We start from the raw sequence: 18,221 nt of genomic DNA on the forward strand, positions 1-18,221 counted from the left end.
TAAATCTTCGCTTCCAAGAATTCTTCTCTATTCTTTTTTCCTTCTTTCAGTTGCCTTCTGGCTTGAAAAACAAGTTGAAAATACTGAACCTGTCTTACACCCCCGAAAAATCTACATTGCCGAGCATCGTCCAATCGGGGTAACTCGCTTGAATTATCCTTCTAACTTTTTTCCTCGTTTTTTATTTTGACCGCTCCTACTCCTTTAAATTATTTCACTACTAACATTTGTATTGGCTGCTTGATCGCTGAACACTGGATACTTCTAACATTTTTTTTCAAGATTCCTATAGGAATTGCTATAGCATTTAAATTCTCAATGATGCGTGTTATTTATTTTCTGTAATTCTATCTATTTTAATTTACAACGTCCTTCTTATTATATAATTCATATTAAATGTTTTTTTTTTTACTCACTAGAAACATACTTTGTTCATTGTCTGCATGAACTTGACTTTTAGATGAAATACCATAGCAAATCATCAAAACTGTTTAAAAAGTAGAAAAAAATGATATTTTCGCAATAAGTAAGTTAAGTACTTTGGATGGTTGGCACTATAGATTGGTATTAATGACAATTTTTGGAAACTTCAATTTTCGCGAAATATTTATGAGTTATCAAAAATCGTGGATTTTCGAAAAAAAGAAAATAAATAAATAAGAAAAAGTGGGTTATAAAATCGAAGATATTTGAATCTCATCTTGACTAACAGCTAAAAAAATTATTTTTGTCTAGTATAACATATCTTTTTCCAAAAAAAAATAAAAAATGTCGCTCTTCAAAAAAACTCAAAATTTGAGTTTGAAATAAAAAAAAAAAATTTGATTTTTCATATTTTTTTTCGAGAACTACATTTCAAGACGAAAAAATGACCCCGATTATTTCGAGATAACGATGAATTGATCAGGAGTAATGCATTTTTTATACTTGCCATACCATTGTTTTTTTTTTTAAAATATTTAAAAATTCATATCTTAATTTTCGGAGATTACTAACTAAAAATTTACAAGCGTCTTTAGATACATAAAAAAGATATTAAAAATTCAGCTAAATAAAAAAAATATGATTTTTGAAATCCGCTGATTTGCTATGGAATGACTTATATACATTCTGTTTTTTTTTTATTGTGAGGTAAAGATGAACGAATTGTATACGGTAGTCTCGCAAAGTCACAATTTATTCTATGTCTATAACTTTATCAGACAGTTTTAAGCTTGATATTGATTTTCTGGTTTATTATAATTTCTATAGAGATGAATTTAAATTTGTTATTTATATTTTGTATTATTCCATTGTTATTGCTTAGTATGTACTGATAATGATTATCTCATGGGTGTGGAGTTGAATAACTTTTTTTTTCTTTTTTTTCTTTTTAAATCAATTTAATAAAAAATCGGACTCAGCAAATAAATAATGGATAGTTTTAATTAATCAATAAATTATTATTAAATTTTTTTTAATAGCAGATTTTATTTTTAAGTGCACGTAATTATTCTAGTTCTCCCTGTTTTTGGTAAGTGTTATATTTTGAATAATAAATATTTATTTTCATTTTAATGAATGAAAAATTTCTTATTTGATGGTTGTGAATCATATATTTGTAATAAATGTTATATATAAATAAAAAATTGTAACAAGATGTTTCTTGTTCCTTAGAGTTTCCAATATCTCAGGGGTAAATTTTGGTAGTTCTTTTTAACCAACTCTTTTTCTTTTCATTCAACATCACAAGAGACACACCCTTCGTACAGGGTGAAAAAATAAATTACAGGTTACCACCCCATAGTCGCGAATGTGACGAAAAAAAATTACATGTCGCTTTTAATGTGATTTGAGGTGAATTATTTTATAACACTTGGACCCCTTTTCCTTGAACCCGAATTAAAGATCAATAGATGATGGTTTTCCACGTGTGTTAACAAACCACACACGGTGTTACGACTGTTGCACTTTTACCCTCACCACGTGGGAGCACATGTTTCTTCTTGTAGCTTTCATCTAACAATTTAGTTTCAAAGTCTCTTTTGTTCCGACAGTTGTTAACCGTTTCTTAGGTAAGTCTCAATTTATCATGCAAATAATTTACTTTAATACAATTAGTTATTATTAAATTATTAAGTGAATTGGGACAAAATAGTCACTCGAAAAATATTAAAAATAAAGATCTTTTTATTCTATTTATGTTTTACTTATTATTGAGTTCAACAAATTTTTAAAACAATCTTGAATGAATGATAACTTTTAAACATTAATTCTAGTTAGTGATAATTTTTTTTTTTTTAGACTTTTTGAGATCTCTAATAAATACAAGCTACCCATAAGGGAAGGGTGGGCAAAATGGACCACCCCAAAAATTTAGTAAATAATTTTTTACTTCCAAAATTGTTTATAATCCTCATTTAAGACTTTTATCATCATTTTTGTATAATTTTGAGTGTCTCAAAATTTTTTTTCAAAATTTTTGCTTTAAAAAAATTTTTTTATCCTAAATTTATTTTATGAATCTATCAGTGGATTCAGTGTATTGTTGGCCACAAAAAATACATACGGTGTCATCGCTATATTAAAATTTTATACAAACTACATATTTATCTTCAACAATTTTGTTTTTTCGGCATCTTTATTTACTACCAGTAGTGCAAATCTCTTTTTTTGTTTGGATTAGATATAAACAATTTCATCATAGTCATTCTTTTTTTAAATAAAAAAAGAAACTTATTTTTAGGGGTGGTCCGTTTGACCTGTCTGGGAAAAGAAATCTTTTTCTATAGCAACTGGAAATTTGGTTTAATAACCATTTGGTCAAATGAACGTCAAAAAAAAAAAAATACTCAACGTATATTCAAATGCACCATAATCCATTATTTCCTTATGTGAGCGGTCGTGTTTTGGCGCCCTTTCTTTATATTTAAAAATTTCTCTATCATAAGTACACAGTTTGTGTGGCTAACCTTAATATGAAAAATATTAAATCCTTGTTTCTGTTGATTTAGAGAATAGCTTTAAGGAAAGATACGTACACACAAAAAAAAAATCTCTCGACTGAAGGTAAATATTCTTGATTCAAGAAAATTTTTTTGGAAACCTAAATTTTGTCAGATAAAGTAGAAATCTTCTCCCACCAAGACGAATTCTCTTGGCTCGAAAAAATCTTGACTTGGTTCCCGAAAACGTTTGTCTTCAAAAATATTTTCTTGACTCAAGATATCTGTTTTTTCTGTGTATAAAGTATCTTCGTTGCCATCGTCAATGTCCTTGTCATCATTATCAATATCATTTTCAAACAATTTGCGTTAATTTTTTTTTTTTTTATTCTTTTGAGGAATTATATCTTTATCGTATTTTAATATTCTCGTTAAATAAGTTCGTTATAACTTTTTAAAAGCTTAGATAAAAAATAATTTAAGAAATATAATTTTTGTTTCTTCAATTTTATTAAAATTTGGAGTAATATAAAGATATTATCAGATTCAATTTGAAGTGAAAACTAAGACGAAACAAGTGTCATTCCGTCATTTGTAAAGTGCTTAATTATTTCCTCTGTGTGATAAAAAAAAATGCTGATATACTATGACAAAAAAAAATAATGTTTCAACTCAAGAGCTCTTATTTCAAAGATCTAAAGCCATCTCATTGTATTTTCAGGTTTTTAATGAAAATACTTACGGAAAAAAATCACCGAATATTTTTTATATACTTACAGAAAACGATACAAATATCTGCATTGCACAAGAGTAAAAAAAATATTTTAAACCTTTAGACTCAGGTCAACTATTAAAAATCAACAAAGTTGATTTTATTTGAAATGGATAAAAATATCTTGCAAAAGTTTCCGAAAAAAATAACTTTCAAGTTTTAATCGTATAAATCGAAATTAACGATAGATTAATTTTGTCACTCATCTTGTTTTATGAAGCATTGAAAAGATATTTTTATGGAATTAATATTGTTCTAAGATCCTTATCAATTAATTTTTTTTAAATTATTCTAATGGAAAATTATAGAATGATATGAAATACCTCAAAATGGTTGAATGAGAAATTTTTGTTCTTAAGACTTAGTGACAAATAAAACTTTTTTCGATACACTCTAGTATTTATTTACGCGAATATGTATGTAGATATGAATGTATAGAGGAAAAACAAAGAATGGGACAAAGAATAAATGCATAAGATTGCGTAGCTGGCAACAGCATGAATTCTATAGAGTAAAAGACCACGTGTTGTTTTGGGCGAACGTTTTTAGGAATGCCAGTAGGAGGAGGACGCCGACCGGAGATGAAAGATCCGCGCCGGGAGAAAGAAGAACTCGTGGAGTTGAGAAGAAAAGAAGTAAGAGACCTTGGGACCCTGTGCACCTATACAAACAACCTCGTCTCGAGAAAGCAAATATTTTGTTGTGATGCAAGAATTCACAACACTGAATGAACGTCTCTCCCCATACACATTACCAGAGAGTAATGAGCTTTTACTAAAGAATGAACATCTTTGTTTATATTTCACCTCACAATAACAAAAATACAATAACAGGAAAAAATATTAATCTACTGCAAAATTTTTCATTTTTAAATTATCATTTATGTTAGCTCATATCATTTTTAACTCGTCTCCGAGTCGTATTGGTTGTTTTTTTATTTCATAACGTTTATATAGAACAAGAAAATAATATTTTCTAAAATAATAAAAATGAAATTACTTAATGAAAATATATCTTTTACCATTTAATCGTTTGTCGCAGTTGAAATAAAATAAGAGCGAAAGAGCGAAATGCTCTCTTTCCAAAAAAATTCAAGAAACATTTTTTTTTTATCATTTTCATGTTTATAAGGAGCAAGTTGGACCCATGGCATAAATTAAAAAAAAAATTTTTAATTCAATTTTAGCTTATTCTTTTGTTTACCAGAATAATAATAATTATTATTTTGGACCTTACAAATAACCGGAGATATATTCGAAAAAAATAAAAAATTAGCAAAAAAATTTTTTAATTACCATTTAAAAATACAAAATTCGTAAAAAATGAAATTGTAGAATCCTTTTGCCCTTCTCATCCAATTTATATATATTTAAGTATGTACATATAATTTCTAGTGAAGATTCGAAGAAAAACTATGCATCGAAATACAAAGAACAAACCTGAATACCCAAAAATAATTATAGATAAATTGTATAATTTTAAGAAAAAATCTAAAAATACTTGCGCAGTCTTAAAATTTTGAATGTCGCATAGTAATGCTCGTTTATCTTCTTTTCTGGTTCTCTGATTTTTTTATTCTCTATATAACGCCTTGTGAAGACAACAATAGTGAATAGAAGAAGAGAACACGAAACCTCAGCAGCAGTATCAATAATGACTGGTTCCTGCTGTACAGCATAAAAAAACATTTGTTGAGAAAATGCAGTCTGATATTCATGCACACGGGAAATAAAACTAAATCAAAATATTCAAACCTAACTCAATATCAAAATCTTTTATTTGAGAATCTTATCTTTTATATTTCCGTTTGTCATAAATTCCTACGGTGATTTTTTTTTAGTTTATTTTTAGCTTTCCGTTCATAAAAAATATTTATATTAAGGCCATCGTTATGTTATTGTTTATGTATGTAAAAAAAATTTGTTCGTAATACCTAGAAAAAAATAATTGTTTACACAAAGTTAACTTTATTTTTCTAAATTTTACATTCAAACAATCTGTATGATTATTTTATATCTTACATGGAAACAGTAATGTTGAAAATTAATTTTAAAGAAACTTTTCAAGTTATTTAACTAGTTTTATTCTAGTTCTCAACTACAAATTCACGTGTAGTAGGTTCTTGAAAATAAAATTATATCTGACCATAAAGTTTTTAGGTTTTTCTACGAACTCAGTAAAAATAATCATTTGTCTTATTCCCTAAGAATAAAGAAAAATAAACTGAACTCCAAGACGAGTTTAATATGAAACAAAAGAATGTATGAATTTATTTGTTAATTTCTATTTTTTATTTATTTTGTATAAAGTCAAAAGACTAGAGCTCAAACAAAGAATAAACGAGTGGATAATATTATTAGAGAAAAATTATTTGTTAAAAAAAAAATAAAAACTGTTTGTATATGAGAAGATAAAATTTGAATAATAATCACAGATTTTCTTGAAAATTTGTGAAATCGTTCCTAAAAAATTTTTAGTAAAGATAACGATGTAATGGAAGTTTTATTCCTTGTGGAGAAATAAACGTATGTAAGAATATGATGGCGATACATTAAGAGAATGGGACAAGAGTGTGAGAGAGAGAGAGAGAGAGAGAGAGAGAGAGAGAGAGAGAGAGAGAGAGAGAGAGAGAGAAGAAGGAGTGATGGTATTCCAGAATATTAACTGGTAGAATGTCGATTTGAAGGCGATTTAATTATTGGTCGGTCTACTGTTAATTTATTTCGCCAAATTACTTCGGTCGCGTAAACATTTAGAAATGTGGTAGGAGGGGCAAGACGGACCCCTTAAGAATTTTATTACATAGTTTATTATTGAACTGACCCGCACATTTTATCACGACCGATTAAAAAATAGGTTAACTGTAATTTACTTAATAGGTTTCGAAAATTAAAAAAACAAGGTCATGATGGTCTCCTCCAGAAAATTAAAAGAACAAATCCAAAAATTCATTTTTAGCGATTTTTATATTCTTATGGAGTCAAAAGGTTCATCCAAGTTATATATATACATAGTTTATGGACGAAAGTTAGACTTATTCCAAAAATAAAATTAAAAATTTTTAATTCTTTCATTTTCGACTTACTGATTTTTATGCATATTACTTGTACTTTTACAATATAGGGTTTATACTAATTGCTAGTAAATTAGATTATTAAATTAAAAATAGCAGACCATATTATTATTTATTATTATTATTATGAATAAAAATAGATATAAGTAAAAAATGTTGAGAGATCAACTTACCTCAGTTGGTGACTGTACTATTGGACGATTTAGATAAACACGAAAATCATAAAAAAAATGTTTTTTTCGAATTGTTAGAAACGGGGTCATTATTATCGAATAGAGAGCCTATTTTGCCCCCACTCCCCTCACCTTTATAAAAAATGTCAGATCATGCATTAAAAACCGTTTGTTGAAAGTCATAATATTTTGAACAATTTACTAATGATATTAAAATAGTAGCAATGAATAAAATTATCGAATAAAATTAACATCTCGTTTCCCTTTCTGAAATAATAAAACGAATTGGATGATAAAAAAGACGGTTATTGTTTCGGAAGCAACTCCCTACGAGATTTTAATCGAACATTTTTGATCTGTGATCTGACTCATCGAAATGGAACTCTCGCATCCAGACAGTTAAATTTCTGGCGCTCATCACCGCCCCAGGTGAGCTAACATAGTGTAGTAGTTTATTTCCTGTGAGTTATGAAAAATAACAGCTTGGAGATGACGAGTTATAGGAAAGACTTTAAAAGTGCCGCGTGTGTGTTTAAATATTCTTCTAGGTTCCAGTATCTAAAATGAGATTATACTATATTCTATGCATATGCGATCAAGGCATAAACGCGATGCGGCAAGGTTGGCGTAAAACGCACGTGAACATTATGGGACAATGCCTGTCACCTCATTCATGTCAAACGGTTAAAAACGACTACCAACTTACCGAAACCAGGTAACCCGACGGATCAGATTGCATCCGTGCATCGACTTCTATTCTTAAAACGAAAAGAACCATGTATACGAACCACCCTAAATTATATTCATAACATCTGATGTGTGTTCTGTGATTCGAATATAATTCTTCCTCTTCGTCGATTGGTCACTATTCATTTTTGTCTAATTCATATTTTTGGTTAAAACATCAGTAGGCTGTGATTCCTGGAAATTTCCTAGAATTTGAATTTTTTTTTGACATAGGTTCCGAAATTAAGACTCTTCTTTCTTAGCAGCCAAATAATAAAGTAAAACCTTATAGTGTAAAGGAGATGGATAATTTACAGATGATGATATTTACAATTAATGAGCATAATACAATGAATAAGAATGAGAGTGAGTGAAAAATATATTACATATAAGGAAACGGAATTTTGTCTTAGTACGACATGGATTTTACGTATGATACTCTCTATTTAAACTTTCAGGTGCTCTGTTACCTTTACTGCCTGTATACAATAAAACCGAGGATACTCATAATTTTCTATATTTTTTTCTCTACAACTTTTATATAGCACTTTTCGCCGAAATTTATTAAATTCTTCGATAAAACGCTAATCAAAAGTGTTTTTTATTTTTTTTTTCACCAGTCTAATTGAAATTTTACCTTGATTTTTTGGTATATGTTTTGTAATCATGTTCCGAAGCTTACCTCAAAAAATCAGACCTGGCTGGACCTGTTTCCATTTCGGGGGTCTATTTGCCTGGACTATATCAGCTGGATGTGTCAGTAAAACATAGAACTGTTGTATATTGAAGAGGCGCCTGAACACATTTGCGAGAGGTGTAATGTTAGTGTCATCTTTCGAAATAGAGACTGATTACTAATATACTTATTAAGTTCTTTAATCTAATTTCGTGAAACTACCTTGAATATAATTTTGCTTTAAAGGCCCTTGCATTTTAAAAAATTTTGTTTATTCACAGGATTTAAAGCTACTGTCCATCTTGATTAGTAATTTCGGCTTGATATACATATTCATAGCCCCCATAAATATGTCATAACTGCAACTTGAACTTAACTTGGGATCTATACTGAGTTTTCTCTTTGTTTTTCGAGGAAAAACACAAATAACTGCCTGTCAAATTACTTTATATATCTATCTATATTAGGGTGCTCCAAAAAAAATCGATATTTTTTTTTCTTTTGGCTGTTGTAAAAAAAGTTTCTATGTATCGAAAACAAAATCCTTTCAAAAGGATGATTTTTTATTTTAATTTTAAAAGGTGGTGCTCGCTGTTTGGATTTTCCCATGCTAATAGCATGAGAATTTTATTTTTTTTAGAAAAAATCCTATAACTTCATTTAACGTTGAGAAAAAAATTTGAATCATAAACATTTTTGTAGGAAATTTTATGCTCTACAAAATTGTTTATGAGCTTATAAGCTTTAAAACTTACAATTCGAGAGTTACAGGTATTTGAAATTGATAACTTTTTAAAAATCAACGTTCACACCAAAACTACTACTCTCACGGAAAAAGTATCAAATAAAGGCTTTGTTACGAATTTCATTTATTGCAAAAAAGCTTCAAAAACATGAAAATAAATTTTGTACTCAATGATTGATTAGTATGTTTAATAAATACTATTTCATGGAAATTATTACTTTCTGCTTGTATGACATAAAGGTAATATGTAATTTTTTTTACTAAATTTACTTTAAATAAAACCCAGTTACGATCAAAATTATCGTTTTATCATATCGATTTTTTTTAAGCACCCTAATATACCAGATATTAGTTAAGTTTTTTATTTTATTACATAGTATTACGTTTAAAAAACATTTAAAGCATACTTTTCACGAAAAAAAAAAAGGTGAAAAAAGTTTTTTCTATACATAAATAAAAATACTTATATTCAATAAAAATTATTTTGCTACGAGATTAATTAGATAACAATAGAAAAATTTCAATTTTTTTTCTATATACATATAGGATCTATATAATAAACTTACTTGAAAAAAATTTTCTAAAATGAAAAGTATTTTAAAAAATGTCGAATATATGTATAATGCAACGTATACAAAGAACGTATTATTGTGAGGCTATTCCACCCCCGAAGTAATTCCTTGCATTCATTCAGGCTTTCCAAAAAATCGATGAGCGAAGGTTATATATATATTCAAGAATATGTAGTATCAAAGCGTCACGAAAAAGATTTGCCAGTTTCACGCATTATATTTCCGCAGCTTTGATTTATTCAAAATTTTTTTTTTATTCTCAGTGTTATTCAATTCTTGACATTTTGGTGCTGAAAGGAACTTTTATATTTGTACATAAAACCGGTGAAAATTAAATAAGTTAAGCTAGAAAAAGAAAAAAACAAGGGTGAATATATAACTGTGTTGATCAAGTTCCTCAAATACTTATTCATCATCCAAAAATTTTTTCTCCGAAACAAACACCGCGAATTCCCCAATCAAATTTGATTCGAATTTCTAAACTGATTCATACTCATGTACAACATAACTCTAAATCATATGAATAAATAAGTTTTTATTTTTTTTTTGACTTATTTTACTCATAATATTAATGAACAAAGTCTATAAAGTTCAGTCCATTAATAAAGACATCGATATACCGCACACAGTGACGCAGGAAATGTATCACGTCCTACTATCGAGTTACGTGGTGGTTTATATTATTCGGTTTTGTCCAGTGGGCGGTCTTTATACACACTTACAACTATTCAACTTCACGTACAACAACATAACAAAATGTGTGTTCAATTCTAAATCTAACCTACTGTTACAACATGGATTCATGCATCGTACGAAATAACTCATGTGTATTTCGTCCCAATTACTAATCACAGTATATGTTGACCACCTGCGTTGTAGTATTGCTTGACAAATTGACATAATATTGATAATACATTTTAAATATCACAAATTTCATTGTGATTATATTTTTGATTAAGTAAATACAAATAAGGGATGTTTACTTCTGGTTTCGTATTCATTCAACGTACATATGTAATCTGGTTTTTTGCAATAGGGTTTTATATTTCAATATGATACTCATACTGTACCCGTCGTATTTAAAAAAAAATTTTAAATATAATTGTACAAAACTCTAGACAATTATTCTTACATATTATAAACGATCGATTTAGAATATAAAAATACCCCATTAATTATTGAAAAGTAAATTGAATATACTTTTCAGAGCAATACAACATTGTCTCGATGCAGCAAAAATTATCTAAGTAATTTAATTTAATCTTATAGTAATTCAATTACAGTAAAACCTCTGACTTTTACGAAGATTCGAGACTGTCGTAATAGCGAGAAGGGTAATAAAAAAATTAGTTCCGGAAGGATTCGGAGCCGAAAAGGGTATGTCGGTGTAAGGGTTTGTTGAAGCAGGTACGCATTTGTTAGAAACATAAAATTCTTTAGCATAAGAATAATTAAATATATTGTATATCGCATCTTAAGTACAAAACATTGGGTATGAATTGAAAATTAGGACTCCCACACTAAATAACAATTTTAAAACAATTATTTTCGTACTCGAATTAGAATTTTTGAAAATACGAAATTTATAGCCTACTGTTAAAATTTCAGAAAACGCTAAAAGCTCTCAGTTTTAGGTTGCCAATATCTATTGATAAATTATTAAAATAAATCACAAATCATTTGCCGTTACTTCTTTCCTTCATGAAAACAAGTCAGTGAAAAGAAATCAGAAAATTCGTGCTCAGAGAACCTGAAAACGTTAGTATTCACAACGTTTTTAGCTATGCGAGCTCAAAAAACGTTTGGACCACCAGAAAATACATTTCGCTGAAAAAAAAGTAATTTTGGTCCGACGATATCTTTGGAAGTAATTTATACGTTCTTTGCAGCAATCGAAAGGACTTTTTGAGACTTAGCTTTGATCAAATTTTGACACAAATCAATCTGGCGGCTTTCGTGTTAGGCAAAAAAAACCTAAAAAAAAAAATTTCATTTTCATTTTTCAAACAACTTGAAAGCCACTCAGCTGATCGACTTCAACATCTAATCAACTTTAAGTCTTTAAAAGCCCTCTCGATTGCCTCAAAGAACTTTCAAATTGGTTGATTGATTCCGAAAATATCGCATGTCAAAAATTAGATTACACAATACAAACACTGATGGACGTTCATCTGAAGATATTTAGAAAAGCTTCCCAGGACCTCAAAATGTCTACATGAAAACTAGATCATCAAAAATCAGATCAAAACCAACAATTTCCCTTTAGAGAAGTTAATAAAATACGTCAATCGGTGAATAGTAACTGTATAAATAGTGTCAAGTATATCCTTCGTTCAATTAGTGGTATGCACTTGTGACTGTTTGTGCAGTAACTGGTCACTGATTCATTTTAAGATAATGAAACATACAAAAAAATACCTATATTCAAACACCTCGAATGTGAATCGAAGAGATTGTGCTTTATAATCGCATATTTTTTTTTCTTTCAAAGCATATATATATAAACTCTTCAGATCCACATTCGAAACGAGGTTTCTCAAAATATGAGTTTAGAACTCAAGAGTTTAAGGGTTTTCATCGCGTTTGAAAATTTATCTGTATTTTAAGTATTTGTTAAATCATAAAAAATGGAATCATGTTAATGATAAATGCAATATTATATGTAATATATATTCATAATTATCCCATTAACTATATAACACCCTGTAAATTCCTTTTGATATTTATAACTTTTTATCTCCTTCTCTCTCGTTCTATCTCTACATCTTTTTACAATATACAGTTTTTTGTTGTTCTTTGACATGGTGAAATTTCTGGTTGTGCATCGTTCACGTCATGATACTCGTGCCCAAAGTGGGGATACGCGAAATTGCAGGACGATGCGGTACAACAACTATCGGTAACTATATCTTTCTTCTTCTCTTATTCTTACATATAAATACATCTTACTTTATCTTTTTTCTTTTTCACCCTCACTCACTGTATAACATCGTATATATAGTCGCATTGAAAAAAAGTCCACGAGCGCCAAACTGGTTTCACGTCTCTGAGTCACCGTCTATAATGATGAACCACGAGAAATAAAACACGCAGTGGCAGTCATATACAAAAATCCTCACTACACCATCAATATAACAAAAACATCAGATATGATAAGTAAAACTGTCATGGAAAAAAAAAATTATTTTTATTTTACGATTTCATTCATCTGAAACTTTTCATTATCGACTTAAATTCGATTTATTTTCAGAGATAATATTTTTTTTTTTAATTCAGATTTATACAAGATAAAAATTTGTTTTTATCGCAAACAATAATTTCATGAATTATATCCATTAAATTATCCATCAAATTTGTTATTTAAAAAAATCACATTCTGAATTGGTAATTAGTACAAAGAAAAAACATTTAACTTGGGTCGAAAAAAAATATTATCTTCTCACATTCTTTTTTTTTTAAGACAAGTAAATGACTTGATTGAAAAGCTTTTTTTTTGTTCAAGCCGGGAAAAAAAATTCTTATATGATCATATATAAATCATATAAAAGTGACTCATATAAAATCATATAAAGTTTTATAATGAAATTGGTCCTATAAAAACTTATATGACTTTATAAAATCTTATATAATCATATAAAATCTTATATAATCATATAAAGTTAGATATACCCGGTAAAAAATGATTTTACCTAATCATATATACAATAAATTTTATATGATTAGATCTCAAAATTGGCAGGATTTGATGATATATAATTATATATGATCATGCATGAACAATGAAAAAAAAAAAAACATCTATCGGTTAACTGCTATTTTGCCAGGGGGTCACCCATCCAACTAATGTTCTGCCTCAATGCTGCTCAACTTTGATGATCTCTTGATTGCCGTCTGGTTCCCTAGTCTGCTTTACCCTTATAAGTATTTGACAATCTATAGCATTACTTAAATCAAATGATCAAATTGATACATCCTACATCAATAATGCACCAAATATGATCAAATTTTATCACATTAGTGTTTTATATAAAATTATAAATTTTTTTAAAATAACCTGCTTATGAGACCATAGAAATTTATATATATGAATTATAAAACTATATAAACTTTTATATAATCATATATGATTTTATATAACCGTATTAAACTCTTTTGTACTTATACAAATTTATTTATAAATTTATATAAAATCACCTCAATTTTCATTAATTATATGAATCCGTAGAAGAATTTTATGAGGTCATATAAGATTTTATATGATCATACATGATTATGTATAATCATATAAAACGTGCTCTTGTAATTTCACAATGTTATATATAACTTTATATGAAGTTACATCGGATTTTATAAGATCATATGAGTTTTTATATAATCATATATGACTGCATATAATGTATAACATTTTATCTGGTAACGTTATAAATTCATATATAACTTTATAAAAAATCATATCAACTATTATAAAATCCTTATAAAATTATATAAATTCTTATAAGAATTTTATAAGATCGTTATGAGCTTTTATATGATCATATATGATTATATATAAGCATATGAAACTTTACCTGGTATTGTTATAAAGTTATATATAACTTTATATAAAATCACATCAATTGTTATAAAATTCTTATAAGATCATATGAATCCTTATAAGAATTTTATAAGATTATGTAAGCTTTCATATAATCATATATAAGCACATATGTTTATATATGATTCTATAAGAACTTTTTCTCGGGTTTATATAAAATAACATCAATTTTTATAAAATCCTTATAAAATTATATAAATTCTTATAAGATTTTCATAAGATCACATGAACTTTTATATGATCATATATAATTATATATAAGCATATAAAACTTTATCTAGTACTTTTATAAAGTTATATATAACTTTATATATAGTCATATCAATTTTTATAAAGTCCTCACGAGAGTATATTAATTCTTATAAGAACTTTATAAGATCATATAAGCTTTTATGTAATCATATATAATTTTTATATATTTCTTATATGATCATATATAAATTGTATATGAACATATATGTTTATATATGATCATATAAAATCTTTTTTTCCCGGGAAGACAGTAAATTCTTTTGTTCTTAAAAAAGTTTATTTTTTGAAGCGAAATTGAACATTTTTTCATTTAAGAAAAAAAATTATTTTGCTGTTATAATAACTAAGACACGAATCAACGAGATAATAACTTTTGGTAAACAATTTGAAAATTTACAAACAAGAAATTTTTGACTTTTTTCTTTCTAACATTTATTCGAATTTGTTTTCTTTTTTCTCTTTACCTTACATTTATTGAGTAACTAACGCAAAAATGGAAGAAAATCCGAAAAAAAATTAATTTTTCCATTTTGATGATGATTACACAATTTAAGAAACAAAACTTGTGGCTTGAAAATCTATTTTGCCAAAAGATCTTTAAACTAGAGATTTCAAGCTTGAAATTGCTTTTGTTTTGTTTTTTCTATACGACCATTTTTCACGAACATAAGCCTTCCAAAAATCACTAAAAAGTTGGTGAAATTTTTTTGTTCCTTTAATTTTTTAAATAAGTGTATAATGTAGTAAAATTTGTTCAAAATCATATCAACTCTTTGTCTTTATGGTTCTTTTCGGTAACCACATAATTTTATGCTATTGGTTCTCAAGTTTAAGTTATATTACCGACAAAAGAATGGAAAAAACCCCTTTTATAACATTTTCTTGGATACTTCATAAATAAATACTTTGATCTTGGTCGACAGAAATGAAAATCCTTATTTGAATCATCGACATTGATTTCTACCTGATTACATAGATTTTTATAACATAATGGCAGGTAGCGTTAGGGTGTCAATCGACTCCGAGTGCAATCGTTTCTGAGCTCTCTTTTATTTTGTAGAGCTTAAGAAGTAAAATAAAACATTCAAATTATAAAAATGTGAATATATTTTTAAAATGCAAAATTTGATTAGAGTTAGTACAATGAAATACAACAATTAAGTATCGCAACGTCGCATCTCAGGTTACTTTGGTGAACACCATCGTGTTCCGAGCCTTATGCATCGTCGTAAATTTTATCTTCGGACCACGATGAAGTTTGTCAAATTAGCTTGTCTGCTTCAATTACTCCATTAAATGAAATTTATCCATCGGAATGACCGAAAACTTCATTGTAATAATGTAAAATCGACGGGAACTTCACAATATATGTGTTTTTTCCTGTAATTGATATTTTTACTAGAGCAAATTAAAAGAGAAAATATCCAACAATCATCCACTCAATACCACTGCAAATCCTCAGTTCTCGCACGTGGCTCGCATATTTCAATAATAACAGTAATTAAGTCTGGCTTAAAAGCATGGTTTTTCTCTCGTTTTTTTAATTCCATTCATCTACAGTAGCGTATTTATACTGGCATTGAGTTTTTAGTTGGAACAGAATCGGGTAGGAAGGTGTGCGTCCGATCCAGCCAGAGAATAACATATAACAGGAGTCTACAGGGATCCCAACTCATATCATAAGTAGTTGGTTGTCTCATTCGCGACACCTTCTCGCGTTCTTACAAACCCTGAGCGATCCCTTACCCCGCTTGGTCCATTCTACTTTCAGGTATAACAGAGTCGTCTCTTCATAACATCGCTCATCTTCCGGCCACACGATTATACTACGCAAAGGTTTATAAGAAACTCTTGGCAGGTAGCTTGGAAGAATTTTTATTGCGACAGGTTGCATCTACAGTCTATCGACCTTTTGCCTTCTTTTCACTATGTCAAAAAACTACCTGTCATTGACCTATTAGTAGTGTTTACCACCCTCGCTCGAAAAACCTAACTGGTGACAAGTTACTGTTGTCCAGGTCAGTAATATCTAGAATACTATGACGGACTCAACTAATGTCAGACATTAACTTAATATTACAAGCTTTTATAGAATAACAATAACATAATTACAATAATAATAAAATTATATCTCTTCTTACGGAACACTAGGACTTATACAGTTTTTGTATTGGTTGAATAATACAACTATTATACACAATGAAAAATATTGTGTTGGAAATATAATCGGTGTTAATAACTGTTGAATTAATATTTATTTTTATTTAGAAAAATACATCGTACTGACATATTTTAGTATACCTGAGAATGACCTTTCCTACTACTCCTTGACCTTTAAAATATGTAATAAGTGGGAGCGTACCGAGTACCTAGAGTACTGGGTTATAACTAATACTTTTCTGTTTCAGTTGAGCCAAAACCTTTCAGCACTAAGCATAAGTTGCAGTTTCTAACTTAAATTCTATTTTATTATCGTTCTGATGATGTTGTCTGTCAGATTAACATTTTGCTGTCTGTCAAATCATAATTATAATTATTCAAGTGTGTGTCAATTAATTATAATCATTTATGAATTAATATCACTATTATTTCTGTATCAATAAATAACAACCCGAGATGAAAAATTTGAGTCTCTTGGAGTCTCTGAGGGTCTCTTGAAATCTCTGAATGAGAGACTTGTTGTAGTCTCTAGGAGTTTCTATGGTGGCACCCACAAAGACTCGTAGAGACTTGATCTCTTCGAATCTCTGAGTGAGAGACTCGAAGAGACTGTTTTGAAGTCTCCGAATCAGAGACTTCGCAAGACTGTTTTAGAGTCTCCAAATGAAAGACTCTGCGAGACTGTTTTAGAATCTCTGAATAAGAGACTCCGCGAGACTGTTTTAGAGTCTCTGTATGAGAGACTGAAAATCAATGTTTCTAAATAACTAATTTAAAATATCCCGGAAAAAAATGATCAGACCTGACCATGCCTGTTCATGTATGATCAGGCCTGAAATTAGACCTGATCATGCCTGTTCATGTATGACCAGGCCTGAAATTAGACATGATCAGGCCTGATCATACCTGTCTATGGCTGAAGCGTTAAATACGTTTAAACCTGATTATACCTGTTCATGCCTGTTCATGCTTATTCATGTCTGCTCATGTCTGAAGCGTTAAATACGCTCAGGCCTGATCATACCTGTCTATGTCTGTTCATGTCTGTTCATGTCTGAAGCGTTAAATACGTTCAAGCCTGGTCAGGTATGGTCATTAGGATGCTTCAAAAAAAAAATCTGTCTATCGGTTGACCCTGCGGGCCAGCCGCAAAACTTCCCGCTGTTTTCGAGCTCCTTGAGCTCGAAAACATTGGTGTGAGTACATTTTCGAGCTCGAAAATACTATTGTGTCCCATTCTTTTCGAAAAAAACCGTTTTTAGCATTTCTTTCTCCCACAATATCTCACAAACGAATGAACCGATTTTGATGGTTGAGGCGGCAATCGACGTGTTTTATTGAGTTCTAGAGCTGATTAGATTTTGAAGTCGATCGTTCGAGTCGTTTCTGAGAAATCAATAAAAAACTAAAAAAAAAAATTTTTTTTCCGTAATTCGCCAATATTTTCGAGTCTACTTGATCAAATGATCTGAAATTTTCAGAAAAGTTGATGGCCAACAAACTCTTTCGATTGCCGCCTTAACCATCCAAATCAGTTCATTAGTTAAAAAGTTA

The 18,221-nt window shown here is 28.9% G+C and overlaps 1 protein-coding gene across 1 annotated transcript in view; it reads right to left on the reverse strand.

The window, feature by feature from the left end:
- LOC130664205 (uncharacterized) overlaps positions 1–4,121 on the reverse strand; it is a 35,448-nt gene extending 31,327 nt beyond the window's left edge. The window contains exon 1 of the mRNA XM_057464035.1: positions 4,020–4,121. The gene's annotated coding sequence lies outside the window, so the exon portion shown is untranslated. The remainder of the gene's footprint in view (positions 1–4,019) is intronic.
- Positions 4,122–18,221: the final 14,100 nt, after the last annotated feature.

The sequence above is a fragment of the Microplitis mediator genome, chromosome 2, assembly GCF_029852145.1.
Source record: "Microplitis mediator isolate UGA2020A chromosome 2, iyMicMedi2.1, whole genome shotgun sequence".
Taxonomy (NCBI): Eukaryota; Metazoa; Arthropoda; class Insecta; order Hymenoptera; family Braconidae; genus Microplitis; species Microplitis mediator.